Below are 27,722 nucleotides of genomic sequence, written 5' to 3' on the forward strand. Positions count from 1 at the left end.
CTTCCGACTTCAGCTCAGGTCATGATCTGATCTGTGAGTTCGAGCCCCGCGTCGAGCTCTGTGCTGACCCCGCTCGGAGCCTGGAGCCTGCTTCAGATTCTGTGTCTCCTCTCTCTGCCCCTTCCCCGCTCATGCTCTGTCTCTTTCTGTCTCAAAAATAAGTAAAAACATTTAAAAAAATTAAAAAAATATTTGGTAAAGTTGAATTATTGGAGATAAGCTAAATAATTACACTAGAAATAAGACTTTCAGAGCAGCTGGTAGGTGTTCATGTGTGGGGCTGTGGGATAGAGCTCTAGTATATAAGCATCTGGAGGCATCTGGGAGGAGTGGAAATGGGGCCATCTGATTAGTAACTATGCCTTGTTATTAAACCGTGACTTTCTGCATTGTACATCCTCAGAGTTGGAAAACTTCCGCTGGCAAAAAAAGAAGAGAAGGGCTGCGGTGCTGTTACTGAGGGCCATACAGTAGACACAAAAGCGCCTTCTTAGAGGCCTGCAGCAGAGGCAGCTTGTACAGGCAGGCCCAGTCCTCTCAAAGACTGGGAATCAGATTCTTTCCCCAGGGGGTTTCCAACTAGTTTGCACTTCAGAAAAATCTTTTCTTTCTCCTGCTGTTCACGCCCTGCAAAGAATTTTCTTCCAACCAAAGAAATTGTTTTATAATCAAAGATCCTTGTCCTTAGTTGTTGGACATCAAAGAAAGTTTGGAGGAGACTGGGGGATTATGTGAATGCCTCGAATTTATTTTGAATGCAAACTTGCAACATTAGCAGGTCCCCCAAAGAACATACTCCTCTCAGACTTGGGAGAGAGCCTAATATAACTAAGTCTGTATTCTTCCTTGGTTGGATGTGCCCCAGTAAGATACAAATGAGTTGAATAGCTCTATCTGGACTTAATTCCTGTATGTTTGGTTCTTGAGGTTCTTACTGGAAGAGAGACTCTTACTCCACCTGCCCTTTTAAAACCTGATATTGGGAAACGTGAACATTTGTTGGCAAACTTGAAACAACAACAACAAAAATCTTTTTTAACCTTCAACACTTCAACTCTTGGGAATTTGGGGTTTCTCCCAGGGCAGTTGATGATATCACCAATGTTGGGAGCCACATTCCCTGCATTCTCTGCTGTCTCCGAGGTGTTGATGATGTCATTTTCTCTCACAAAGGAAAACCTCAGCACCCTGAGGGCCTGAACTCAGGTCTTGGCAGGTAAATGAAGGAGGAACTTACTTCTGGATTTAAACTGTTTGGCACAACCATGTTAAATACTAGGGAGAATTAACACAGTAACTTTAAGAAATTATTTTCTGGATCAGAGCAATGATTGATTTAATATTTTGGTTCTTGCAATTGGGACATTTATAGGCTGTTGTTCTAAGACATTATGGCAGCTCCTCCTCCTCCTCCTCCTCCTTCTTTTAGAGAAAAAGAGTGAGAGTGTGAGTGGGGGGTAGGGGCAGAGGGAGAGAGAGCCTAAGCAGGCTCCACACTCAGTGAGGAGCTGATGCAGGACTCGATCCCATGACCCTAGGATCATGACCGAAGCCGAAATCAAGAGTTGGATGCTCAACCGACTGAAGGGCTCCTTCTTAAATATCCTCTGAGTCTATGAATTTTTCCAAGCTTTTCTGGAATCCAGTTATAAATTATCTGACTTTCCTTCCTAAAGCAGATTAACAACAACAAAAACAAGAATTAGAGAAAAATAAAGTGATGGATAGGACAGATTTAGGCAGAATTATGCCCTGGGCAAAGTACATTCTTGTTATTTTAATCTTGGCTCTGTGGTTATGAACAGAAGAGAGTATTTGGTCTAGGAGACTTCCAATCTCTTCTGTCCCTTCATTGCAACCACAAAGTAGTGGTTGGAAATAGAATTCCAGGAACACCAAAAATGCTCACAGTTTCCAATAGTGGCAGCTCCAGTGCCCCAACAAGGATTCTTTGAGCACTCTTCCTCAGAAACTTCTTGTGGTGTCCTTGTGGATAGGAGCCTACATCATCAATCACAAAGGCTTGTCCTGAAGACAAACCTGGTAAAAATGTCAGTTGTCTATCTTTGCCACCAAAACCAATCCTTTATGTTTTTACTCTGTTCTAAACGAATATGCTCTATAGGTTTTTAGAGGAAGACAGTTTCTTTGAAGGAATCATCAACTGCCCATTCTCACAAAATTTTAAATGCACTAGTTTGTTCTAGAAAGGTAAGTCAGGAGGTATAGGTTAGGCAGGATTTGACAGAGGTTTTTATTCCACTCAGCAGTGTTAAACTAACTTCCCTGTGTTACTCCAATGCAGACATTAGATAATAGTTTTGGGTTTTTTTTTTTACACTAAGAATATATGGGTAAAATTCACTGAAATACAAGAATATCCCTTTAGTTTATATAGGGGAACAGGGAATTGAACTGAAGGGAAGAGCCTGCAACTCTTCATTATTATAATCTGATGTCTCCTGAGTTGATGTGTACTGGAACTAAATTAATATTATTATATGAAATGCCCTAGTTTTTGCAGCAAAGGTATGGAACAGGATTTGGCATTTTGTTTCCATTTTTATTGTTTTGTTTTCTAAAGGGAAGTTTAGTTGGAGCCTGTCTGGCAGGATTCCATACTTCTACCAAACCACCTGCCCTGGCAGAGACAATGGAATCAAAAGTCAAGTTCTTTATGGAATCAAAAGTCAAGTTCTTTATGGCTGCACCTACCTTGTCAGTGCTACCAGAAGATCTGGTTTTCTCCTGTAGCCAAACTCTACCCAGAAACTATAGTATTTGGCACCTAAACAGTGGGTGCATATACCCCAAAACTTGGATGTCCCAATTTTAGGAGGACACTAGTACTAGTTCTCCATTGACATCTAAGGTAGTCTTTTGTATTGCATTCAGTGACTATTTTATTACTTATCAAATGGAGGAGATGTAACTTTCTGGTTCACTGGTTTTTAAGATTTTTGTCAGGATCTATCAATGATGATGAATCATTTGGTAATTTATGTGTAGAAATTGCCTTGCACAATTATGTCTCTGCTAAGCATGAAGGAGAATTTGAACTATCTAAAAGAGATCAGGAACATGATCTCCAAAGTCAGAACACCATGCAGTGTTTGCCGGGAGAAGAAGCTACCATTTGTCCCTGCTGCTCTTTCCATCTCCCAGAAATGTAAGTTACCCTCTGGGTCACCAGGTGAATGCTCTCTGATTAGGTAATTGTTTTGGAGGCCATCTAACTTCCATGATGAGGACATTTTCCTTTTGAATTATCAGCGTGTGTTTTGGGTTCCCTTAGGGTAGAGTTACTTCATTATGTTCTAACTTTATGTATAACTGGAGGCCTTCTGGCCTAAGAACATAATTTCTGTCACAAATCAGATCATTGAAAATAACACACCCACCAAACTCTTTGCACAGTATTCACATATAATAATATAATATAATAAGGCATAAAGGGTGTTCTAAAATGAGTGGCAACATCTCACAGTAAAAAGAGTTCTCAGTAGTCTTGTGTTTTAATCACAGCTCTAATCCTTAAGGAAAATTGTTGAACTTCTTTGAGTCTGTATCCTCATGATTAAAATGGGGATAATAGTAATAGTCTGCCGACCTGAAATGAAATGAGGATTGTCTTTGGAAATTACAAATGTAAGGTATTATTATTATTATTAATAGCAATTAGACTTGAGCTCTTTCTTATTCACCTAATGACTGTTAAGAAATATGAAGTTTCAGGGTTATGGATTTAAGCTTAGTTAACCTATTTGAATTCAATTTGGCATTATCCTGAAATAACTAAGTATAAGACTATTTATATTTTTTATGTGACCAAAAAGACAAAGCTTTAGATTCAAAATTTGTGGGTTAAAGGGCTGATTAAATGTTACCATAATGTAGTGGCAGGTAGCCTTAATGGCTTAGAGAATGACTAATGGCATATATGTTTTAGGGTGGGAACTTAAGTCCTGTTATGGCCTTGCTTGTGCCATGGTGAATCACTTGCCCTCCCTGGACCTTTGTACATGTGGCTGTTCTGTATTGGTGAGCCCATTAAGTTCCTTCCAGGACCAATGAGGTGGTCACTGACACAACACAACACAGCTACTTTCTAAGTTTTTACTTCTCAGCGTCAGAGGGATCCTAGAACCATATTATACATATTACTCTTACATTTTCCCTTTTGGAAATTTTGGAGTATTCTTTTCATTGCTGCTGCCGTGAAATGGTTGCTCAGAATGCTGAAGCTCTCAGCCTCCTGTGTAGGTTTACAGTTGTTTTCTAAGGGATAGAAGGAAAGGAGTTCAGGATTGAGAAGGGAACTAATTTACCCAGTTCATTATACTTGTACTGTGCTGGTCCCAACATGTTATTCTTTGAAGCTTGGCAGATAAGGTTCTAAAGCCTGCTTGGAAATTATCCCACAGGTCCCTGAGACTCCCAGCTCCCCATCTGAGAAGTGTTAGATCAAAATGAGAATAAACAGTTTTAAGCATAGCACCTATCAAATATTTGTAGCCCGGAAATCATTTTTGGGTAAAGATATCCTTTGAGGCATCTCAGAGACTAATATTCTGCACTATGGAAAAATCTGTATTCCATGCAATTACTTTATGAAGTCTACCCCCAAAATAGGTAAATAATGGGATAAAGGTAATTATGGGGTTTCTCATCTTTTCTGCTTGCCTGTTCCTTGTTGTGATTAAACACATGTGGCTTATAACTCTTTTAGAAACCAACTGAATTACCATTATTATACTTTCAACACTTGCATGGTATTATAATCCATTTCAATCATAGTGCAATATAGTGGGAGTCAGGAGACAAGTGTGTATGGGGATGATGGAGAGGGCAAATGTTTTCTCTTGTGTTGGTTTTGAGAAGTGTCTTTCTTCTCTTAAGGTATTTCTTGGGGAGGGGCGCTTGGGTGGCTCAGTTGGTTAAGCATCTGACTTTGGTTTGGCTCAGGTCAGGATCTCACAGTTCATGGCTTCAAGCCCCGTGTTGGGCTCTGCACTGACAGCTCAGAACCTGGAGCCTGCTTCAGATACTCTGCTTCAGATTCTGTGTTTCCCTCTCCCTCTGCCCCTCCCTCACTTGTGTGTGCACAAACATGAGCACGCCCGCCCGGCACACTCTCTCTCTCTCTCTCTCTCTCTCTCTCTCTCTCTCAAAAATAAATAAGTAAACATTAAAAAAAAAAAAGACTTCTTGGGGAAAGCTGTTTTCTTCCCGAGGCCTAATAAAGATTAGTGAGAGAGGTCTGTAAAGCTTTTGAAGCTCTTTGAAATAAAGGCATGGATAAACACTCAGTACCATTGTTATTATCATTACAAAGGAAAACCCAGCATGTGATGTTTTGGGTCACTTCCAGCGGCATTTTTTGATGTTCCTGATTCCTTTTTTGACCTTTGCCTCTTGATAGCTTTATACATTTATTGAGGCTATTGGACAAAGTCTTGCGATCCTAAGTAATAGGGTGTTAACAATGAATGACTGCTAGCCTCCATTTCTATGGGTCAAATGTCTGAAAATGTGTTTAAAGTAAGTAGGTGTCTGTCTGTCTTTGGATACCTTGTTGTTCAAGTTTGGCAATCTTGGTGGCAAACTTAATTTAATATCTGATCATTTGAATTTTTATTTCCAATTCTATTCCTTAGAACCAGAGTTTTATAGGGAAATTTTCATTAACTACAATAATTACTAAATAAACTGGGATATTTTTCTGTATTGTGCTTATAAGTTAGAGATAAATTAAAAGGAAGAAGCAGATAGAAAGGATATAAAAAACAAATAATGTGAGAACTTCCAGAAATAATACAAGAATTTCCTAGGGGCACCATAATAAGTTCAGCCAATCTCCTATACTTCAGAATATAAATTATTTCATGCTAAAAATGATCATAATGATATCTTGTATACCAAATAAAGATACCAAATAAAGGCTATATTATGTTCAGCATAATGTATTTAGGCAGGAAAGTATACTAAACATTTTGGAAAGGGTTTGTCTGGTACAGATTAAATTGGTCCTTAGCAAGCTAAATAAATCACAAACTTTTATTTTGTGCCTTCTGTATTCAAGGACTCATGCTAATCAGAATATTCTCTTCCCTGATTGGCAGCTATATTTGAGAATTGAGTAGAATTAATGCTCAATTTTTTTTAAATGCTGCTGGTCTTTCCTTTTGAGTTTGTGGGGTTGCTATGTGTTGCTAAAAAAAAAGAAAAGACAACCCTAGTTGATGAGTTGGGGTTTTTTGTTTTAGATTTAAAATGGTTATACACACACATATATTTTCCCCTCAATTTTTTCAGTTGACTTTGTTTTTTTTTTCAATCCCCACCCCAATTTATGCATCTATACACACACAGGTTTTTGTATTTCTAAGCTTAGCTTTTGCCAAAGAAATGTAGAAAAAAGAATTGAATATTTGCATCAGAACCAAAGGAAACTCAACAGATTCTATAGGAAATTGGATATGAGGATGGTATACATTATGCCAACCACTAATATAAAATTATTTGAAATTGGGGTACGTGGGTGGCTCAGTGGGATAAGTGTCTGACTTCGGCTCAGGTCATGATCTCATGGTTTGTGAGTTCCAGCCCCACATCAAGCCCTGCATGGGGCTGTCAGGGCAGAGGCTCCTTCAGATCCTCTGTGCCCTTCTCTCTTTGCCCCTCCCCGTCGTGTGTGTGTGTGTGTGTGTGTGTGTGTGTGTGTGTGTGTATGTGCGCGCGCGCGCAGGCGCGAGGGTGTGTGCGTGGGTGTATGCGCACACACGTGCGCACACTCCCTCAAAAATAAATAAAATCAAAAAATAAAATTATTTGAAATTAACAGCATGTTTAGCCACCCTGAAACTACTAATAATGGTAAATATGTGTTTATGTGTATATACACTTGAAGAATTGAAGATGAGTGTTTAGATTAGAATGAATAATATGTATTAGATATACTTATAAATGACATATTTTTTAAATGTTATTTGCAGTCTTATCTTTTTAAATATATTTTTTAATGTTTATTTTTGACAGAAAGAGCGTGAGTGGGGGAGGGGCAGAGAGCGAGGGAGACACAGAATCTGAAGCTGGCTCCAGGCTCTGAGCTGTCAGCACAGAGCCCGATGCTGGGCTCAAACTTATGAAGCATAAGATCATGACCTGAGCCGAAGTCTGATACTTAACCCACCAAGCCACCCAGGCACCCTTATAAATGGCATATTGTATATGCTCTATAGAGAATATATGTTATTTATATTATATATAGAACATGTATATGGAATATAGAATACATGTATATATTCTAAATACTTATTTTCCATCCTTTATAGGAAGCTTCTTCCTCTATGCGAACCTTAGACCAGTCTCTGAAAACAGTTGCCTTTGGAGACCCTAAAGGCAAATTACTTATGTGGCTTTTGAAATTTTTCCTATTGAGAGGATGGTCACAGGCAAAATGGATAACCTTAGGACAGTCCCCCTCTGTGTCCCTTTTCCCTGATACCTGTCTTTCAGTTAAATTTACCTAGCAGAAAACAATCAATTCTAACCCCAAAGTGGTGTCTTTTGCTTTGTTTCAGCCTTGTCTCAGATTCAGGATGTTGGGGTTGACTTTCTTCTCTTTCTTGTTGACTATCTCCTTCAGAATTTTTATCTACATAATGGTCCTGTTTCTTTTCTCTCATTTTCATTTTGGGGTCATTAAAGAATCTGTGCCCACTGTCAAATCAAATGTCTCTTCTCACTATGAAAATTTGCTATCACTTTTGTATCCTCCATATCATGTTGGTCTTACTTAGTTTGGGATTTTGACAACCAGGCCTGTTTCTCTGTATGCCATGTACTGCACCCGACTCACCGTATAGGTTCACTCATAATTTTGTCTAATAAATTGGTGTGTTGCTGCTATTGTTCCTCTGGAGATAGTTTTCTGCAGGCAGCATTAACAGACAGCTGCACATCAGATTACATACATGCTGACAGCAGTGTCTTCCCATCAGAAAAAAAATCCTTTTTTCCTCCCTACCAAATGAAAGCTCAGATTTTAGAGAAAATTACAAAATACAGAAAATGAAAGAGAAGAATTGAAATCATGGTATCTGTGGTTTTCTCTATCCTTAATGATCAAGCAGCTTCCTAGAGAATTTTATTATAATATATTGATGAAATGTTTATAGTCATCCCTTTGCAGTTTATTTAGAAAGTAGCTTCTAAGCAGCAGTTCCTGCATCATCTAGAAAACTTTTAGCTAGAGAAACCACATTTCTTTTCTTTCTCAAGCTGCAGAACCGGTCTAATCTTTTTTTTTTTTTTTTTTTGAGTTTGTTTAATACTTGATATTTATGGTGAGGGACTAAGTTACATGATCTTTCTTCCAAAAGAATATTTCTCAGATCTTTGTGTTTCATAGCTTTCTGATTTCATTGCCATAATAGATTTACTTGTCAGGGAACTGTGGATATCTCTAGGAGTTCAAGTGTACACAATAATAAACTATCTTTCATGAAGAAGGGATAACTTCATGGTATTGCTATGATAGTAGGTTTGGGTGCATCTTACCATGCATGGACCCAGAGCTCTGATCAAAAATAGTTGAGTCATGTATATGTTGAAACTAGGAACCTACCAACACATTATATTGCCTCATATTGACAATACCGTTTCCATAATCTTTGGATAGATAGGTCATGCTATGACAGACCATTTGGCTGCCTCAGAACTTTTACCTTATATTTTTACTCAAAGGAATTTCAGATCCTATTTAATATTTGCTAGTTTTGCTAAGTAGTGAAGGCATGGAGGTTGTAGTAGTAATCTTGTGAAGAAGGAAATCAGTGTTTCTTATCTATTTTCCATATATTGTCAATCTGTGCAAGTAAACCTATTATATGGAAAACTGATAAAGAACTTTGTTTTCTTCTTGATATACTTGCCTGCACAGCACCATGCCCCACTTTGGAGAACCCTGTGGTGGAGTTTCAGCTTTCTAGATAAGGTGGAATATCTGTAAAATAGCCGAACCATTGTGCTTCCACAGATTTTCACAACCCTGAAGGTGAAAGGAGTTGGGAGGATGAAAGAGGGTCATCCCCCCACCCCCAAGACTCCTAAAATTGAAAGACACAGCTGCTGTTCCAGTAGAACCAGTGCATCTGGAGCAGTCCAATTACTAGAGAGGTGACACTACAGCCTTCCTGGTATCCTCTAAAGTGTTCATCTGGTGACTCTTATCCTTCCCTGGGAATCATCTCCTCAAGTCCTTCTACCCTTTTGTTGGCCTGCTTTGAACTTCTTGGGTATTCCTGTCTTTTACAAAGCAAGGGCTGTAAGCAGTACAGAGTAAGTACTGCAGGTGTACTCTCTTCCATGCCGTATAAGGAGAATTGTTGAACTATCTTGTTTCTGCATATTAAAAACTGCAATAGCATCATCCCCTGAGTTCTTGTTTGTGTGACTTCTTCTGTTTCCCTAACAATTTTCTAAATTATTTCTTTTCATTTGCGCGATATCCAGTGCATTGATTTTTTATTCTATCTGATATCAAGTCATTGGTAACTACCTACATAGAGAGGCTAGAAGCATGTTCTCTTCCTTCTTTGAGGCTATTTTCTAGAAGAGTATGGAGCCATATTCTATGAGATTATCTGGAATTTCCTCATAAAATTCAACATCAACTGATAGGATTTACTTTTGTAATTTTACCCCTCAAGCTTACCACTCACTGGGACATATTGTTTCTATGATTTCTGTGCAAACAATATTTTTATTTGTATTCTTTTTTTTTGTATTCTAAAAATAAAATGGAACTCCATCTAATCTTACCCCAGGAGAGAAAAGTATCCCCATTAGATAGGAGTCTAGAGAATATTGGAGGTGCTTTTTGAAGCAACTCAACAACACCTAATTGTGTTTCTATTCAAGTTTTGTGCACATAAATGCACATGGGTTATGGCCTGTTGTAGAAAATACAAATATTACAATGAATCTCAAAAATCAGGTCAATTTCCTAATCTACACCACAATCAAAATAGTCACGTCACGTTTGCCTCCACCTCAAGGTAGATAGTATAACATGATGGCCTATCCCCTACCACACAGGGTGGGTCACTAGTTGCTTCATAATAGCAACATTGCTCAGCAAGTTAGGACAGGAGGATAAAACAACCGTATCTAGTTGAGGCTGCAAAGGAAATTCAAGGAAACACAATGTAATAATGATGACTATATTTACGTATGAATAGAAGAATATGAATTGCATGCACTGTCTCCAAATTTTCTTGCGAGAGTATTTTGTGATAAGTTATATGATGTCTGTTCCCTCATCAGGCCATGTATGGAAATAAAAAAAAAAACCACCCATATAACCCTTCCTTAGATTTTGAAGATATGTATTCCTTTTGAGAGAGTTGTAGTAATGATGGTAGTTCTGGAGTGAATGTGCAACTGTCTTATGTATTGACTTTAGATTTATAAGGCTTAGTTGTAGAAACTGCCATTTATTCCACTTTCAAATGTGTTCAGGGGCCAATAGTTACTTAATAAAGAAATAGTAGAAATTCCTACTGTCTTTCTTTGGAGTCCATAAGCTAGCATATAGTTAAATAATAACTAGACTTGGTGTTCACTGGCTTTGAGTTCTCTTTAATATTTGCTGCTTCCAGAAAGCTTTTCTGGCATTCTTGGTGTTAAGTCTATTTTTCAGTTATAAGCTAGCCAGTTTTCCATTATATCTCATAATTAGTAGTTGTATGTATTTGTGTGAAAAACATTTTGCTAATGTTCAAACAGCTGCCATTTTGTCTCTTGGGACTCACCTCAGTAGAGATGTCTTCATAGCTCCCTTTAACTTTATTTACTGTCATTTTTGAAATCTCTTATTCTTTCTTAGTCTTGAGATGATGTTCTTTTTCAACTTGTATATTACTCTCAGAAAAAGCAATATACTTCCATCCACCCTCTGTATGCTGCCCCATAGGAAAGCCAGCCTTACAGATCTAATGTCTTAGGGGCTTCTGTGTCCTGTGGTAGGTGCAGATTTCTGCTTCATTTCAAGGGTCTTATTTCCCTACTCTAATCAACCTCTAGATGCCAGCTGTGAAGACTCTTACCTACACCTCCTAAATGGCTTAGAGAGGAATCTGGTTCTTCTGGACTCCGTGCTGACCCTGACCCTTTCCCCAGTCCTGAGCAGTCCTGGAAACTCTGCCCCTCAGCACCTAATTCATGCCTGATATTCTAACTTTCTTGCCCTGGCCTCAGGAGAGAGAGCACATTCTGAACACTCCTCCTTTTGTGTCGGCATCTCTGTGAGGTGCTTTGGAAGGACTCCAGCCAGGCATGGAAGGGTTCTTTGATAATATCTGACGGGTGGGTAAGAATTTCGGGCACCTGGCCAAGATACACATAGCCTGTAATCGTTAACTCAGTCTGTAAACAGTTCAAACGGCACTGAGAGGCCGTCAGTTATTACATTAGAAGAAGCCTTTCATCTCTCTTGCTTAGAAGCCAGGCGTCCAACATTGGCCCCTACTGTGGCAATTGGAACCATAGTGCTCTATGCACAGCCACCAAGGTCCAAGACATGCAGGGACATACAATGGAGCCTGCTCCGACTGACTGACTTCCAAACGTTCAGCATTGGAGCAGTAACTAAATCATTAATTTCCTTTTGCTCTTCACCTGGCTGATGCTAGAAAGAAAAAAGAAAAAAAGAAAATCCTGACCAGAAATAATTAGGGGGAAGGAATTATCATCTGGGATTGGAAATTTCATTCTTCAGCTCAATTTTCCTACCCATATTCGTGTTCTGAAACCTTTACAACCTCACCATTTACCTTTTTATTTTTTCCCCTTTGCTCCAAATTGAATCCAACTTTGGTCCTCAGTATACCCCATACCTTGAATTAGCTTTACAGTTATTCAGTATTACTAGACCCTAGGTAAAAGGCACAATGCTGGGCCCTGGAGAGGGCCCAAAGGAGCATAAGATAACAGACATCCTGCCCTCAAGGTGCTTACTAATTGAGACCTTAAGATAATACTAGATATATACTAGAGATAACTACCACCATGGGAATTTATAATAAGTGCCAACTAAGGTGTACAGTGAGTTTCTGTGGGAGTTTACAGAAAGGAGAAAGAACAGCAACATGGACAGGAGTGATTAGGGAAACTCCCTTCCAATTCTATGACAGGTTTTTTTCAGTACTTTTCTTTTTGTTAGTTTATTTTCTTTCATGTTTCTCATCAATTTTCTTTTGCCTTTTCCATTAAATTGCTCATTTTGCTAGCCACATTTTGAGTGTTCCAGGCAAATAGTAAATGGAATCATTAAGCCTCTTTTAGAATTTTTCTGATGAATAGAATTTTGCAGAAGCAGAGTTTATGAGACCTGCCTTCCCCTGTGGTATTCTGGTACCAAAAGATGGTGCAGGAAAATCAAGCACAACTTATTCTAAGCATCTTAATTGTGGAAGGCCCTTTCCTAATGAATATTTTTGAAGATATTTACATTAGTTTTTAGGGTATTGTTGCTGAAGCAGTTTGTTCTCCATAGCACAGGAGCAAAATTTAGATTAGGCCATAGGTTTTAAGTAGACAAGAGAAATAAAACCCTACACTCATTATATTCAAGGTGAGCACCAAAGCTCCAGATTTTGCCCTTTACACCAGAATCCCAAGTGTAAAGCAACTAGACTCTTTTTCTCTACAAAACAGTGTCTTAACATTTGCCTTATTTACTTCAACTGAAGGAAGATGATAGAGCCATGAAATGTTCTTCCAAAAAAAAGCCAGGGTGGTGTATTGTATAGTCAACTTGACTGGGGCCCTCACGACTTAATTAGTTAGAAAGCTCTGATGTCGCGCCTTTTATTTTCTGTTTTGCTCAGCTTTCTGGATCACCTTTTCATCTCCTATACATATTTGGGGGTTTGCTTCTGACTTACCATCCAAATTTTCTTTACTGTTTCTGAATGTAGCTTTAGGGGAGGGAAGCACGGATAAAATAAAAGAGAAGGCATGGCTTGTGGATGTTCTCTGCTTCTGATTTCCCAATCTCGGATGATGAACATTTTCTGTTATCTAGGATGACTAACACTTTCCCCTACTTCCTAGAAAAAAAGCAGCTCAACATTAAAGAAAGAAGAAAGAAAGAAAGAAAGAAAGGGAAAGAAATCAAATCCTTTGGAAGAAAACAATAGAGAAAACGAAACCAAGTTTCTTTACCATTTGCTCAGCATTGTTATTTGTTCATGGTAAATAAGAGGGTGGTTATTGGAAAAGATGTGTTAAATCACATTTATACAGTAGAGTTGCAGAAACACAAAATTTATAAGGTATTTCTACAAGGAAGTTTTGTGGCTTGCTATCTGATCCACCCAATTCAATGCCCTGCTTAATTCTGAGGTCATTTACAGGTTTAATATGACAGGGAAATAATGGAGGAAGTCCCTGCTCTTCTACCTGAATATAGTCTGTTTTTTGGGAAATGATCATTCTTGAATTTTGACTTCCCATCTTCATCGTTTTCCTTATGTGTGTAGTACGGAAACTTCCTAGAATTATTTTGGTCCCTCTAGATCAGTGCTTCACAGATTTTAATGTATATCAGAATCAGTTTTAGAAGGCCTGTTGGGATGCTTGTGTGGCTTAGTCAGTTGAGCATCCGACTCTTGATTTAGGCTCAGGTCATGATCCCAGGGTCGTGGTATTGAGCCCTGGGTCAGGGTCCATGCTGAGTGTGGAGCCTGCTTAAGATATTCTCTTTTTCTCATGACCCCTCTCTGTATATAAAATGAAATGAAATGAAATGAAATGAAATAAAGATGAAATGAAATAAAGTTAAAATAAAATAAAATAAAATAAAATAAAATAAGGCTTGTTAAAATACAGATTGCTGGGCCCTACTTGCAGAGTTTCTGATTCAATATGTCTGAAGGTGAGGCCTGAAAACTTGGATTTCTAACAAATTCCCAGCTGATATTGATGCTGCTGGGTCTCAAGGACCAAATTTTGAGATCCACTGTTCTAGGTTACTGCCTACTTTATAACCATGAAGACTTTAACAGATATCAGCTGCCTTCATAGGGCACAGCATACAGCTTGCATTGAAGTGGCTGTGGCTTTAATATCCAAAAGTGAACCCTTAGTTATGAGAGAATTTGTCCTACTTGCAGAGAGTAAGTGGTGTGAAGGCTATATCATTTACCTATAGGCACCTGGCAGACGCTTTTTGACTTTTAAGCAGCAGGTAGCTGGTGGGAGCTTACTTTTAGAAAAACTACTAGCTGGGCTATAGAAGTAGTATGACATAAGGAGAATGAAACCCAATGCTTTTGATTGGTTTCTGTATCATCCTCAAAGAGGAGATTCCAAGGTTGCTTTGCCTTTAGGAGTTCTCATTTTTCTTCTCTTCACTGCCCTAAACTATAGAAACTTTTAGGTCATACATTAGATGGTATTAGAAGCTAAGTGAGTGGAATCTCATTCTAGTATGGCAGGCTACACAGCATCATCTCTTCTGGATTTCTTGCAGTGGGAATAGTTCAAGTGAACCAACAACCACAAGCTCTACTTTTAATTGGATTCACTTACGTAGCCGTTTTAACTTTTCCTAAGTGTTTTCATGCATTAAATTTAGTATTTACAATATTATATCCATAGTACTATATCTGAAAGATGTAAACAGTATTTGGCAAATTTGTGTCTCTAGTCCTGTCTTTTCACTCAAACTCTGATTCTTATTTCAAATCGCCTATAGGATTTAAATGTTCATCTCTAATTCAGAATTAGAACGAATTCATTTTCTTCTGTGCAAAATTAATTTCTTTTTCCAATGTCCATCTTTGGATTGATGCAACTCCCCTTCTACCTGCCGCCAGTTCTCCAGGTTTAGAACCTTTAACTCTTTTATTCTTGTGGTTCAGTGTGTCAGCAAGTACTTTCTACATTTCCTTCGTGATTTCTGTGATTCATCCTTTCACCTTCTAACTGTTGCCACCAGGGTTCAAGCTCTCATCATGTTATGCTAGATTCTGGAACAGCTCTCTAACTGGTTTTCCTACCACCAGTTTTCTTTTCATCCCATTATGGTTTTTATTCTGATACTAAATTGTGTTTAAAATACTGTTTTGATCATGAGATCCCCTTGCTTAAGAATCCAGAGTGGTTCCTTTTTCTCGTATGCCAGCAAGGTCTGGCTCTTATCTCAGCATTCAGTGGCTTTCACAATTTGACCCTACCTCAGCTATCTAAACTATCTCTGCCGGTCTATTTTTTAGTTACGTAAGTCTTCTTACTTTGAAGACTTGCGAGAGACTGGTCAAGAACCCCGCTTTTCCTCTCACTTGGCCCCATGTGTTTTCTCAAGGCTGTAGCTGGGAATTTCCCAAAATCCATTAGACAGATCCTGTGGATCAGATCCTGCTTATTTTCCATATGTGGTTATTCTTCTCTTATTCAAATCCTGAATCCCCAAATTCAAATTCCTTAGGGGCTAGCTTAATTCATCCCCTCCACAAAACCCACAGGACCTATGGGCTATACCACACAATGTGGTACTTGGTCATACATCATTTTATGTCACCATTTAGTTGTGTTTATGTGTTATCTCCCTAATAAGACTATAACCCCTGGGCTGGATCAAACATAATTTTGATGTTCATCAAACACTTGCCCACTAAGAGGCCATATTTCAGGCCCATTCTGATGTGCCCATGGGGCAAGACTCCATGTGTACCCATCCCGCATCCACTCAATAGCAACATTGTGTGACTGTCCATATCTTGACAAGGAACATTTGGAAGCTATTGATCTTCCCTGTAACAGTTTGGGAAGAAATTGTAGCAGCTGCTATTTTAGTGAGAAAGATGGCTCCAGAAATAGGCCTGATAGTGTCCAGGCTAAGAATCAAACTTAGTTCCAGACAGCAACTCTGCTAGTTAGGTATTTTGCTAGGAAGGGAGTTCAGCCTCTGAAGCATTTCATGTAGGTGTGGACTCTGCAATTAGATATGCTGCTACTTTCTGAAGTAAGCCTACCTAAAGGCAAAAGCATGGCCTGATGACTGGGTGATTACTCCCGCACTGTGAGTACTCATTTATAGGCTACATGGAAGTACCCACCCGAACAAACACTATGAAGAAGCAAAAGAAAGTGCCCAGGACCTAAGTGTAGTCACTGTGTCAACAGCAATATCAGATAGGGTGATTTTTATAGAGTGGGGGGTGTGGTGGGGGGGAAGAGTCGACGCACCTGTGTTTGGTGATTCAGAAACTTGGTGACCGCATTATATGGCACCATGAAGCCACCTTATGTTCCAGCCACCCCATGGTGGCTGATGTCATATAATTACCCACCCATTTGCTAACTGGACCAAGAGGAAATGGATTGGATGAAAGCCAGAATAAGGTATACCTTGTAGCTGAGCCACAGTCAAAACCTATGAAACCAGATGGCTTTTGGGGACTTTTTCCTATACCAGTGAAGTCATTGCCATTGTCAACCTAATAGTGGTTGGTTTTTATAGGTATCATGCATTTTTGCTTGCCTATTCCTCAGATATGTTCTCATCTGAATTTATTCAAATGAGCTCTGTAGCTCACAAATTACTAAATTATGCTATCTTAATCAGGAAAGGGTCCAGACAATTCCTGTTGGCTGAACTAGGACTGAACTTAATCCTAGACTGACTCAGCTTCTCTGTTAAAGTTGTTTGAAATTCTGATATCCCGCCAGAGACTGTTTCTAAAGAGTTCTCAGTGTGAAGTATGAATCACAAACAAATGGACTCTGGGGAGACCAAAAGCACAAGCTTTCAATGTGAATTCAGCATGCATTTACTGGTTGCCTGCTATTGTTAGGGCATTGTACTGTGTGGGAGAGAAAGAAATCTCTGCCCTCAATTTAGTAGATAAGGATGTAAAGCAGAAGGTGAAAAGTGCCACACAATAAATACAAGCAAGGTGATTGAGACATTTCAGAGGAAAAAGAGATTCTTCATGAAAGAAGTAGCATATAAACATGCCCTTGAATCTCATGGTTCGTGAGTTCGAGCCCCACATTGGGCTCACTGCTGTTAGCTCAGAGCCCGCTTTGGACCCTCTGTCCCCCTCTCTCTCTGCCCCTCCCCTGTTCACGCTCTCTCTTAAACAAAACACAGCACAACAAAATGAACAAACAGAAAAACACGCTGCCTTGAATGATAATAAGTAGCATTTTAAAAAGTGACAGGATAGGAGTAAGGCATTCCAAGAGAACATGAGAGAAGAGTAAGACAGTTTGGTTTGGATAAGCAGTATGGTACATTTAGGAGAGAAGTGGAGATAAAGTTGAAAAGGCAGAGGGGAAGAGGAAGGAATTAATACTTTTTTAGTGCAAGAGATGCTGGTACTTTAAATATGTTGTTTAATCTCTAGGATGATCTTCTTGGGTAGGTAGTGGTATCTGAATTTTTTTTATCCATAAAGAAACCAAGACTCAAGAGGCTAGCCTCCCCACTCAAAGTTACACACATTTTTCAAGTGACAGAGCCAAAATGTGAAACCAGGTGTTCTGATTCCAAAGCCAGGGCAGAGAGGTCTGAAGCCTTGATTTGATAGGCTAAGGAGCTTGGGATTTAATTCAGAAGGCAGTGGGGAGTCACTGATGGTATTTGAATAGGACAACAATATGATTGGTGCCGTATTTAGGAGGATTGCTCTTGCAAAAATACATGGAGAGCTTTAGAACGTTGAGAGACTGGAGACTAGTCAGAAGCCTATTGTAATGGTTCAGACTCCAGGGACATAGAGAGGTAGGTCTCCAAAGAGGAGTTTAAGTGATTGGATGCAGGATGGGGGGGGGGGGGTGTCATAATGACTCTGAGATGCTCGGCCTGGGTCTCTAATGACAGTACCACTAACAAAAACAGATGAGTTACGAGAGGTTATTGGTTTAAGGTGGAGTGCAGGAAGAAGATGATATGTAGGTTTGGTATTATCAGAGTTTGAAGTACCAGAGAGACTTCAAAGAAATAATGTGTGGCAGGCATTTTATAGTGCAGGATAACTGGACTTAGGAAACAAATTTTGGAATTAGCATTGAAGATATTAGAATGAATAAGAACCCCAGAAAAAAGGTAATAGAAATCAGAGAACATATGCTTATGTTTAAATGAAAGGAAGAAGAAAAGAGGAAGGCAGAGGCAACAAACAAATGAGGGACAGTCAGAGAAGTGGAAGAACTAGAACAGCATTAGGTCAGGAATAGCAGCAGGGAGTGTGTCAAGAAGGGATATTCCACAAGTCAGAAGTTAAGTCAGCGATATTTGTCTTGCTTTAGTGTCAATCCCCTTTCTTGGGGAACTGGCACCACTAGGTTCAGATATATTCTTTTTTCCTTTCTCTTTCAATTCTGTTATGGAGGAAATTAGTCAACCAGAACTGTTTCCCTATTAAAGATGTGTTTGGTGATCACATTTAAACTCGTGAGAGCTCTCAGTTTTACTGCTGGCAAAATAAAGTAAAAGTTTCAGGTCTTGACGTTTATTTCCCAAGAAGGCTTTTATAATTTTGATGCTTTTATTCCTTTACTCTGTGACTCTTTCTATGGTCAGCAACATCTCCTCTTGTTATATTTAGTACATGAAATCCATGCCCAGAATTCAGGGCTCCTGGTTGCAAGCCTAATATGCGTTGTGTTGTCTCTTCAACCTAATTTGTGAAATGGGTGGTACTAATAAAGGGAGAATAAAAGAGCTAATGAAGGATTGTAAAGCACTTTGCTAATATACAGCGCAACATAAAAGCCGATAATAGTCTTAATTCAGGGCGAATGATTCCATTAGCAAAGTAAAAATAAAAGGACAAAGGGTAGTGTTGCTTTGTACCTTGATAACGGCTACAAATCAGAAGTGCTGTTATTGATCCTCATTGCCCTGTGAACTCTCAACTCAGGAGTCTGGCTCCCCTCCCTCCTGACCCTCCAAGTACTTTCCTTACCCACTGGGTCTGGTGATGGCATCTCTCCGAATGTCCTGAGAAGTGCAAACAGGAACTTCTGTTCCACAGAGCCAACCTGATAACTGAGAAGACTCTTCTTCCACTTATCAGCACTTTGATTATCTTTTCATATCTCTCACCATCTGCGCTTAGCAAGAAAAATAAAGAGGTTTGAGCAATTAGGAAGTAACAAAGAACTCATAGTTCACAAAGAGCAAGTCAAGGGATGTTTGGAATATTTGAACATACGACCACACTTGGCGTGGGGTGGCCCTCTTACGTCCTCAGGACCAGAGCAGGCTGGAGGGCTGAGCAGGCTGCGGGGAAGCTGAAACCCATGTGGCTCCTCAACTGAAGTCTTTAAAATTCGGGCTTCAGACACTTCAACCCTAAAGAATTTAAGGATGGAGGAAAGAAATATAATTCATCTCTCATTTCATTTAAGGTAAGAAAAAATGTTATTTAAATATGTTACTTCATTTAATGTTAATCTGACCCACTCAGAAAAAATATGGAGTACTATTGGGAGTTAATCAACTCTGAGTTTTTCCAGACCTTCTCCCTGCAGATCACTTGCCTGGGTCCTCATAAAATCTTGGTAGGAACTGAAGTTCACCAGAGACACTCAGCCAACACCATGGCCTAAGGCCAGTGTGGTGGCCTAAGAGTTTCTTTGAATCAACACTATAGGGATAAAAAATAAATAAAACTGTTTTTAATGGTTTCTAAACGGTTCCTATCCTGAAGGAGCTTCCCATCAGATCTGGGAGATTAGGCAGAAGGGCCCAAAGGACAAGAGAACACTTCGAAAACAAAGCACGAGAATAAGTTGGTCTGCCCATTCGTTCTACATTTGCTCAGTATGTATGTGCTGTGACCTGTGAATGTACATTCCCTGTGTGTTGTTGGACAAATGGGCTTGAGCTGCTTGTGTGTGTGCACATGTGTATGCATGGCTGTAGATTTACAGTTAGGCTTTAGTCTCTTGAAAGCAGGAGCCCTTTCCCTTTTTTGGCAGGGGGGCTGCTTTCTCTCCCTTAAGGCTTATGCTCAACTCAGCACATTGATACTGAGGGAAGACAATAAAAGAATAACTGAGGATGGGTTATTAAGCAGGAAGGTTTTCCTGAAAGAAGTGAGTTTTGTTCAGGGTTATGGAGGAGATTTAGGTGTGATATAAGAGGGAAGTGACCTCTCCCTTGCTAAGAGGTAAAAATACTATAAAAGCTGACTTTAAAACTTTAACTTATAGGGAGTATACAGAAGGTTTTTGAAGAGAAAGCCAAAATCTAAAAATAAGCATATCCCGATCAAATGACAAGGCAACCACCAAATTGATTTGACCTCACATCTGTTTATTCAACATGCATGCATTTTTTTTTCTTCACATCTGTGTGCCTGGCATTCTGCTAAGTGATGAATAAGGCCTAGTCCCTGGCTTGAAGTAGCTCAGGATCTACGTTAGAGGGAGGAGGGAAGGACTAATATTTTATTGAAATCTAAGAATCAGGCACTCTACTGATACAACTGTAAGACGTTAAGTGTCATTTAAGAATTTTGAATAAATCTGGGGTCCCTGGGTGGCTCAGTCAGTTGAGCGTCCAGCTTTGGCTCAGGTCATGATCTCATGGGTTGTGAGTTTGAGCCTCGCATCGGGCTCTCTGCTGTCAGCACAGAGCCTGCTTCCGATCCATCCTCTGTCCATCTCTCTCTGCCCCTCCCTCCCTCCCCCTCTCTCTCTTTCTCTCCCAAAAGTAAACATTCACAGAAAAGAAGAAGAAGAATTTGGAATATAACACTTCAGGGGAACAATGGGGGAAAGTGTTTAATTCTGGGGACTTAAAGCCCAGTAGGAAGAGTAGAGAAGACTAGGCTGGAAGGTTGAGGGCAAAAAGAGGGGGAGAGCTGTAGGACTTAGACGTTGGACTCTTTGGCGCCCAGGGGAAGGGGAGGTACCATTTTTCTTTTCTATGCGGAACCAAGGAGATAGGGAAAGGCCCATGAGAAGAAAGTAAAAGGAATTTATCAAAGAACCAAACTACTTTCCCAGCTCATAAATTTTTTTTTAAAGATTTGTTGGGGCGCCTGGGTGGCGCAGTCGGTTAAGCGTCCGACTTCAGCCAGGTCACCATCTCGCGGTCCGTGAGTTCGAGCCCCGCGTCGGGCTCTGGGCTGATGGCTCAGAGCCTGGAGCCTGTTTCCGATTCTGTGTCTCCCTCTCTCTCTGCCCCTCCCCCGTTCATGCTCTGTCTCTCTCTGTCCCAAAAATAAATAAACGTTGAAAAAAATTTAAAAAAAAAAATAAAAAAAAAAATAAAGATTTGTTAAGGGCCAAGACAGTGTTTTTCTGATTTCATTCTCTTTAACTCCTAGAACCCTGCCATAAGAGGCTACTTACATATCTTGCTCTTTAGTTCCTAGGAGCCCAGGAGATGCTGGGAATTACTAGGAATTACTAGGGGTGCCTGGCTGGCTCAGGCAGTTAAGCATCCGACTCTGAATTTTGGCTCGGGTCATGATTTCGTGGTTTGTGAGATCGAGTCCCACATTGGCCTCTGTACTGATAGAGTGGAGCCTGCTTGAGATTCTCTCTCTGCCCCTCCCTCTGTTTATGCTGTCTCTCAAAATAAATATTAAAAAAAAAAAGGAATTACTAAAATAGGGGCGCCTGGCTGGCCCAGTCAGAAAAGCACGTGACTTTTGATCTTGGGGTCGTGAGTTCAAGCCCTGTGTTGCTCATAGAGATTACTTAAAAATAAAATATTTGTGGGGAAAAAAAGAAACTACTAAAATATTCAGAGGATGGAAATACCAACTGGCACCGATGCCAAGGTATCCAGGCACTATCCACGGAGACCCAGTGAAGTGCTGACCTCCAAATGGAAATCTCTTCTAGGCTCTCGCTACACCATCTTTCGCTTTTTCTTTTATCTCCTGCCTGGAAGGCTACACCATGGGTGGGAATAAAAATCTACTCTCCTGTTGCATCCAGGAAGCTGCCAGCAGTCTGTTTGCCTTGCTCTTTGCTGGCAAATCATTAAACAGTCCCCCCAAAGCAGGCCTCTTCCCCAGGGCCACCCCATGGACAAGGATTCAGAGCTGTGGTCAAAGGGCTGTCAGCAGTCAGGCTGGAGCCTTTGGGTTGTCTCCAACACAAGCCTCTTCTGACTGTTGCCTCTTCTGAACAGAAGCCTCCTTGGCCTGGTCTCAACCCCCAGTGGCTTCTGAGGAGAGACTCTGGGCATCTGAGTTGGCTGGTGGCTTGAATAATTTTGTCCTTCCCCTCCTAATGTAATTTCTAAGTACAACTAGGCCCATGCTCCACCCCTCCCCCTTCCCCTTTCCAATGTAAATGCAGTCTTGTGTGTTAGCTGCCCAGGAGCTGGGGCCTGGGATCAGCCAAGCAAATGCCATAACTTCCCATCTCCACTCACAATGTGGCAATTAAAATCTGAGCATAGATTTAGTTGAATTGGCCCATCTGGATACAATATCTGCCCTTAAAGGACTCATAAGCACCACAGCCAGCCAGTCATAGATGACTGGAACAGAGTGTGCAGGGTAACTTGAAATCCCTACAACCCCTGAGCAGGAGACTAGCCTGAAAGACACAGAATGTGGGAAATAACCAGATTAATTTATCTATTTCACACTCTTGTGTTAAACTCACCAAACTTAGAAATACTTGGGTAGTTCTGCCGGTAGTCGTGATATGCCTCTGGCATATTTAAATAAATAACCTGATTTCCTCAAATTTAATTTCTTTGGTCTTTTTTCACAAGGGCTGTCTGGTTTTAGTCTTTGGTCTTTTCAGCATTAAAATCTTAACGTCAATAATTACTTAAAAACAATAATACTAACACTGCTTCCAGCAGATTTCTAAATTCCTACCATCATCTCTGGCATGAGTTTGGCTGCAACAAGAACAGCAAAATCATAAAGCAGACTGTGTCAAGGCTGTTTGCAAGCAGCACATTGGGTTCAGTTGGAGCACTTGTGGGAGTGCAGTTAACTACTGTAGAGTTAAGAGTTAAGGCCATCCCGAGGAGGGGCTCTAGCCAAAGCCTCTAGAGCCCCTTATCCTGGAAATTTGACGGCAAGTATTGCCCTAGCAATACTGCCACCTGTGACAAGACCTCAGCTTTTCTGCAGATGACCTCTTTTAACAAGACTTTGGTAAATGAGGGACCTCAAGTGGTCCTTCCTATAGGATGGAGGTCAGTGAAGGTGGTAGGATCTCCCTGGGACAGTGGTCACTAACTGAGCAGCAGAATTCAGCTGATATTTCAGGACATCTTTGTATAGGAGTCTTGGAGGTTTGATCCCTGAGATCCTAACCTGGTGGAGGAAAGGAGTTCAAACTTCGTGCCTGAAGCATCTTCTAAGATCTTGACCTTTGTGGGCCTGAGAACCTGGGTATCCTATTTCATAGCTTTTCTTCTAAAGAGCACTGATGTAACTAAAATGATATTTAGTGGGCTCCCACTCCTTTGTTCCTAACTTCTTGATTAGCTTCTTGGTGCCCCTATAACTAGAGGTCATTCTGGGCTGAGTCGGGACAAACTCTGTTTCTGTGTGAGAATATAATGGACAAAAATAGCTGAGATTTTTCTCCTTCTCTCTGTCTGATTATTGCCAAATAAGCTTCCTCTCTGATTATCAGTTTATTTCAAAAGCAACTTAGTTAGCTCTTTCTTCTTTCTCCTCCCCTTTTTTTTTCCTGCCCATGACTCTGCTTATGACCCTGTGAACCACCCATACATAGATGCCAAGCAGAAAAACCACACCATGGGAACCATTTTCAGGTCATGAGGTCCATCTACATCATGGAGCTTGGATATGATCTGAGATGAGGATGGGTGAATTTTTTTTAATAATTTTTTTAACATTTTTTATTTTTTATTTTTTTTAACATTTATTTTTTGAGAGACAGAGAGACAGAGCATAAGTGGGGAGGGGCAGAGAGAGAGGGAGACACAGAATCTGAAGCAGGCTCCAGACTCTGAATTGTCAGCACAGAGCCCAACATGGGGCTCGAACCCATGTGCCTTGAGATCATGACCTGAGCTGAAGTCAGACCCTTAACCGACTGAGCCACCTAGGTGCCCCAGAGGATAGGTAAATTTTAAAATTGAAGAATGATGGGGCGCCTGGGTGGCTCAGTCGGTTAAGTGTCCGACTTCAGCCAGGTCACGATCTCGCGGTCCGCGAGTTCGAGCCCCGCGTCGGGCTCTGGGCTGATGGCTCAGAGCCTGGAGCCTGCTTCTGATTCTGTGCCTCCCTCTCTCTCTGCCCCTCCCCCATTCATGCTCTGTCTCTCTCTGTCTCAAAAATAAATAAAATGTTAAAAAAAATTTAAAAAAAAATAAAATAAAATAAAAATAAAATTGAAGAATGAAGTCTTTAATGTGGAGCAAGAGGGGGAAATTGCAGTCTGGCTGAATGACCATTATTTGGGTCCAAGCTTTTGTGAACTCTAATTTCAGGACACACCTTTCTCATCCTAAACAAACATGGACTATTCACTGGGAAAGCATCTCTGAGCAGTGTCTGGATCTGGCTGCCTTTGTTGTGGCTAGGAGAAGAGATGAGATAGGCCCTAGGAGAGAGGAAGGAAGCTGAGGCTGCCGGGAAGAAAGAGCCTAGGCCTGGAGGGAAAATGAGCAGACAGACCTTGCTTCTGTCCTGTTGCTAAGAATGATTCAAGTTTGAGCATTCTAGAAATGGAGGTCATGAAGCCTTTCATCCATTCACCGCAGTACTCAGCAATGTTTGTTGTACCACACAGAATACCTCCCATTGCATGTACCTGGAGGTGGCATGGTAGGGTAAACAGGGTACTGGGATTGAATTCTGGAGACCTCCAGGATTTAACTAGCTGTGTAACCATGGGCAGCCTGTGACTTGAGTCTCAGGTTCCTCATCTGTAAAAAAGGAAGTGTTGAAGGGCCCTTACAGGTATGAACCAGGCTCAGCTGTTAGCAAATCACATCTCTTTGTAAACTGTATGGCAGCTGGATTCAAATGAAATTTTATTCATTATTCCAGCAAAGACCAAGAGCCTCCAAAATGCAAAGCCTCAGACTAGACTTTTGATGAGCTCATTTCCCCCCCTCAGCCTTTGTCCCCCTGCTTCCTGTTGGAAGCTGGCACATCATTTCAGTTCTTCTCTTCTCAGCACTCTTGCTCACCAGCACACCTGTCCACTGGGGAGGTCTTCTGGATCCAGTGAGAAACACTGGAGGCCTCTGTCACCCATCCTCTCTCTGTCAGTCCACTCTCATCAGGGGGCCCAAGGTTGTGCTGCTGTAGCCCCACCAATATTATTTTCCTTCGTACCTTAAAAAAATTACACAATCAAGCAGGAATACATTTTCCTTATAAAAAAAAATTAACAGAATAAAGGGAAACTCCTTTTGACAATTTCCCCAGCCTCCCAACTTAATTCAGTAGGAAACTCAGTCATCCCAAAGACAGTGACAGGCTGAGGTAAGGAAGAGAATGAGGTCTCGAGGTTTCCAAATCCAAGCCTAAACAATCACCAGTAGGGCTTAACCTGCGGATGTGAGCTGGACCTCTTTCAATAAAAAGGACAAAGTGCCCAAACTGGGCTTCAGAGGCTATTTCAGTGCTGCAGGCAGGAAGCAGCAACTTCAGGCTGTTCTGTTTTTCCCAACTCCGGAGCTATAGGAGCTTGACTTTATGATGCTGGTGTGTCCCGGTGCTGGAGATAAGAGTCAGGTGGTTCTAAGTTCAGGTAATGGAGGTTGCATAGGAGAGATGGATTATAAAATCTGAAAAGAGGAAATGGGGGGAAAGGTGCCTTTGATGCCTGGCCAGTATTCCTGATTACAAAGGCAAAGTTGTAGCAGGCAGTAAAGTTACCTGTCCAAGGCCTGGGTGAAGGTCCGTATGTGGAATCAGAGAACTAAGAGATTATTGCAGCGAGGGGGGGGGGGGGGAGGAGGGTGGCTGGAAACAAGAGACAGTAGAGAGTTGCTTGCAAAAGCACACGCCCCAAGATGAGGAGATGCCGTGGATAAAGAAAGACCAGCATTAAGTTTGGGGCTCAGTTGAGCCCTGGAATGCCCTTTGTGAGGAGGTAATGAGATCACATGGCTTCCTTCATGGGAAGGAGGCGGGCTGAGAACTGGAAGAGCTTGTTCAGTGGGGTTTGGAGGGCTGAGCACAGGGGGGAAGTGACCGTGGATAATGAGCTGTCCCAGACTGCGCCTTGTAGAACACTGGCATTCAGAAGCACTGTTGACAATCGCCAAGGGAGTAGCAGTCAGAAGAAGGTCTTTGTCCCTTCCAGCAATAAGGAGGGATTTTATTATTGCAAATACGATAATAAAACAATGACCGTTTAATGAGCACTTATTGAGTGTCGGGTTCTGTGTGCTAGGTACTTATTATATCCATTATCTCCAGTCTTCATGATAATCATCCCATTCTGTAGGTGAAGAATATGAGGCTCAGAAAGCCTAGGTAACCCGTCCAAGGTCACACAGGCGAATGATGGAGTCAGAATTTGAGCCTTAGGTCTATTTTAGAAGGGAGGGGAAAATCAGAACAAATAAGTTAAAGGAGAAGGACAGAGACCTAGAGACCAGATCCATCTGAAAATATGAAGTATAACACATGCCACTAAAAGGACAGTATTCACGTCTTTACACAGGCATGGAAACTATGTGTGCAAAGCTGAGTTCTCAGCCAGAGTGGCCTGGACCCTGAAAGCAAGCTCAGGCTCCTCTTAATTTGCCCCTGAAGGCAGTGTCTGGAACAGGGGCATCCCATCTCCTGACTTTTCAGGAAGTCACAGATAGCCAGTCCTTAAGCCCCTCCAGTTTTCAGGGGCTCTCCCCAACCACACCCTCCCTGAATCCTACCAGTCAACTCCCTTGGCTCTCTCCTGGTGTCCTGAGAGGACAGGTGACATATCCTTATTAGGAGACCTTGCATCCTAAGGAGGCAGGTACATTTGGATCTGTTTTCTCTCAAGGGCCATCTCCCCAGCTAGAATTCCCTGCAGGAGGGAGCAAAGACAGCCTGTGGTACACCCAAGGAAGACTAAAACTGCCTTGCTAGGTAATGAGCAGTGTCCTGGCTGAATGGTCATCTTCTTTTTTTTTTATCTTCTTGGTTTTGTTTCTAATCTGAGCATACTTGAAAAGTCTTACTGTAAAAGAGTCCAACCATACAAAAATGCAGTGAGTATGGTTTTCATACCACAATACAACTATACAAGAAATAGGTTTTCTTGAGAGCTTCCCCTCACAGAGCAGCCAAAACAGAAATATCTAAGACACCCTTCTGATATTTGTCGACACTGGTCACCACAAATACGCTCATTGTTCAAGCCCAAGTGTTCCCTTGAAATCCATGTAGGCACATCATCTTCACCAGGGTCTAGGCTTCTGGGGTCTACTCCTTCTGGGGACAGTCTGGAGATTCCCACATCTTGGCATATCCCCAGATTCCTCCCCCCAATCCCCCAGGATTCCAGGGACTCTAATGGCCCCTGCCCTATCCCCCATACACACTCCTTTATGTCTTCGGGACACTCACATTTTCCTCAAGGAATTCAATCTTTCACAAAAGCCAGGAAGATAGGTCTTTAGCATCACTTGTTTTGGATAGATGCCCCTGAGGCAGGGAAATAGGAGAGGCTCTCTTCTTGGAGTGGCAGGAGAGAAAAGATACAAAATATAAATATCTCTCATTCTTTTCTGTTCTTCC

The 27,722-nt window shown here is 41.0% G+C and overlaps 1 protein-coding gene across 4 annotated transcripts in view; it reads left to right on the forward strand.

Moving 5' to 3' along the window:
* Positions 1-27,722, forward strand: part of RNF43 (ring finger protein 43) — a 67,766-nt gene that overhangs the window by 13,837 nt on the left and 26,207 nt on the right. The window contains exon 1 of one of the 4 annotated variants that reach the window (XM_047832887.1): positions 18,714-19,428. The exons of the other annotated variants lie outside the window; for them this stretch is intronic. The gene's annotated coding sequence lies outside the window, so the exon portion shown is untranslated. Of the gene's footprint in view, positions 1-18,713; positions 19,429-27,722 lie in introns of those variants that run through there. 4 annotated transcript variants of the gene reach the window in all.

The sequence above is a fragment of the Prionailurus viverrinus genome, chromosome E1, assembly GCF_022837055.1.
Source record: "Prionailurus viverrinus isolate Anna chromosome E1, UM_Priviv_1.0, whole genome shotgun sequence".
Taxonomy (NCBI): domain Eukaryota; kingdom Metazoa; phylum Chordata; class Mammalia; order Carnivora; family Felidae; genus Prionailurus; species Prionailurus viverrinus.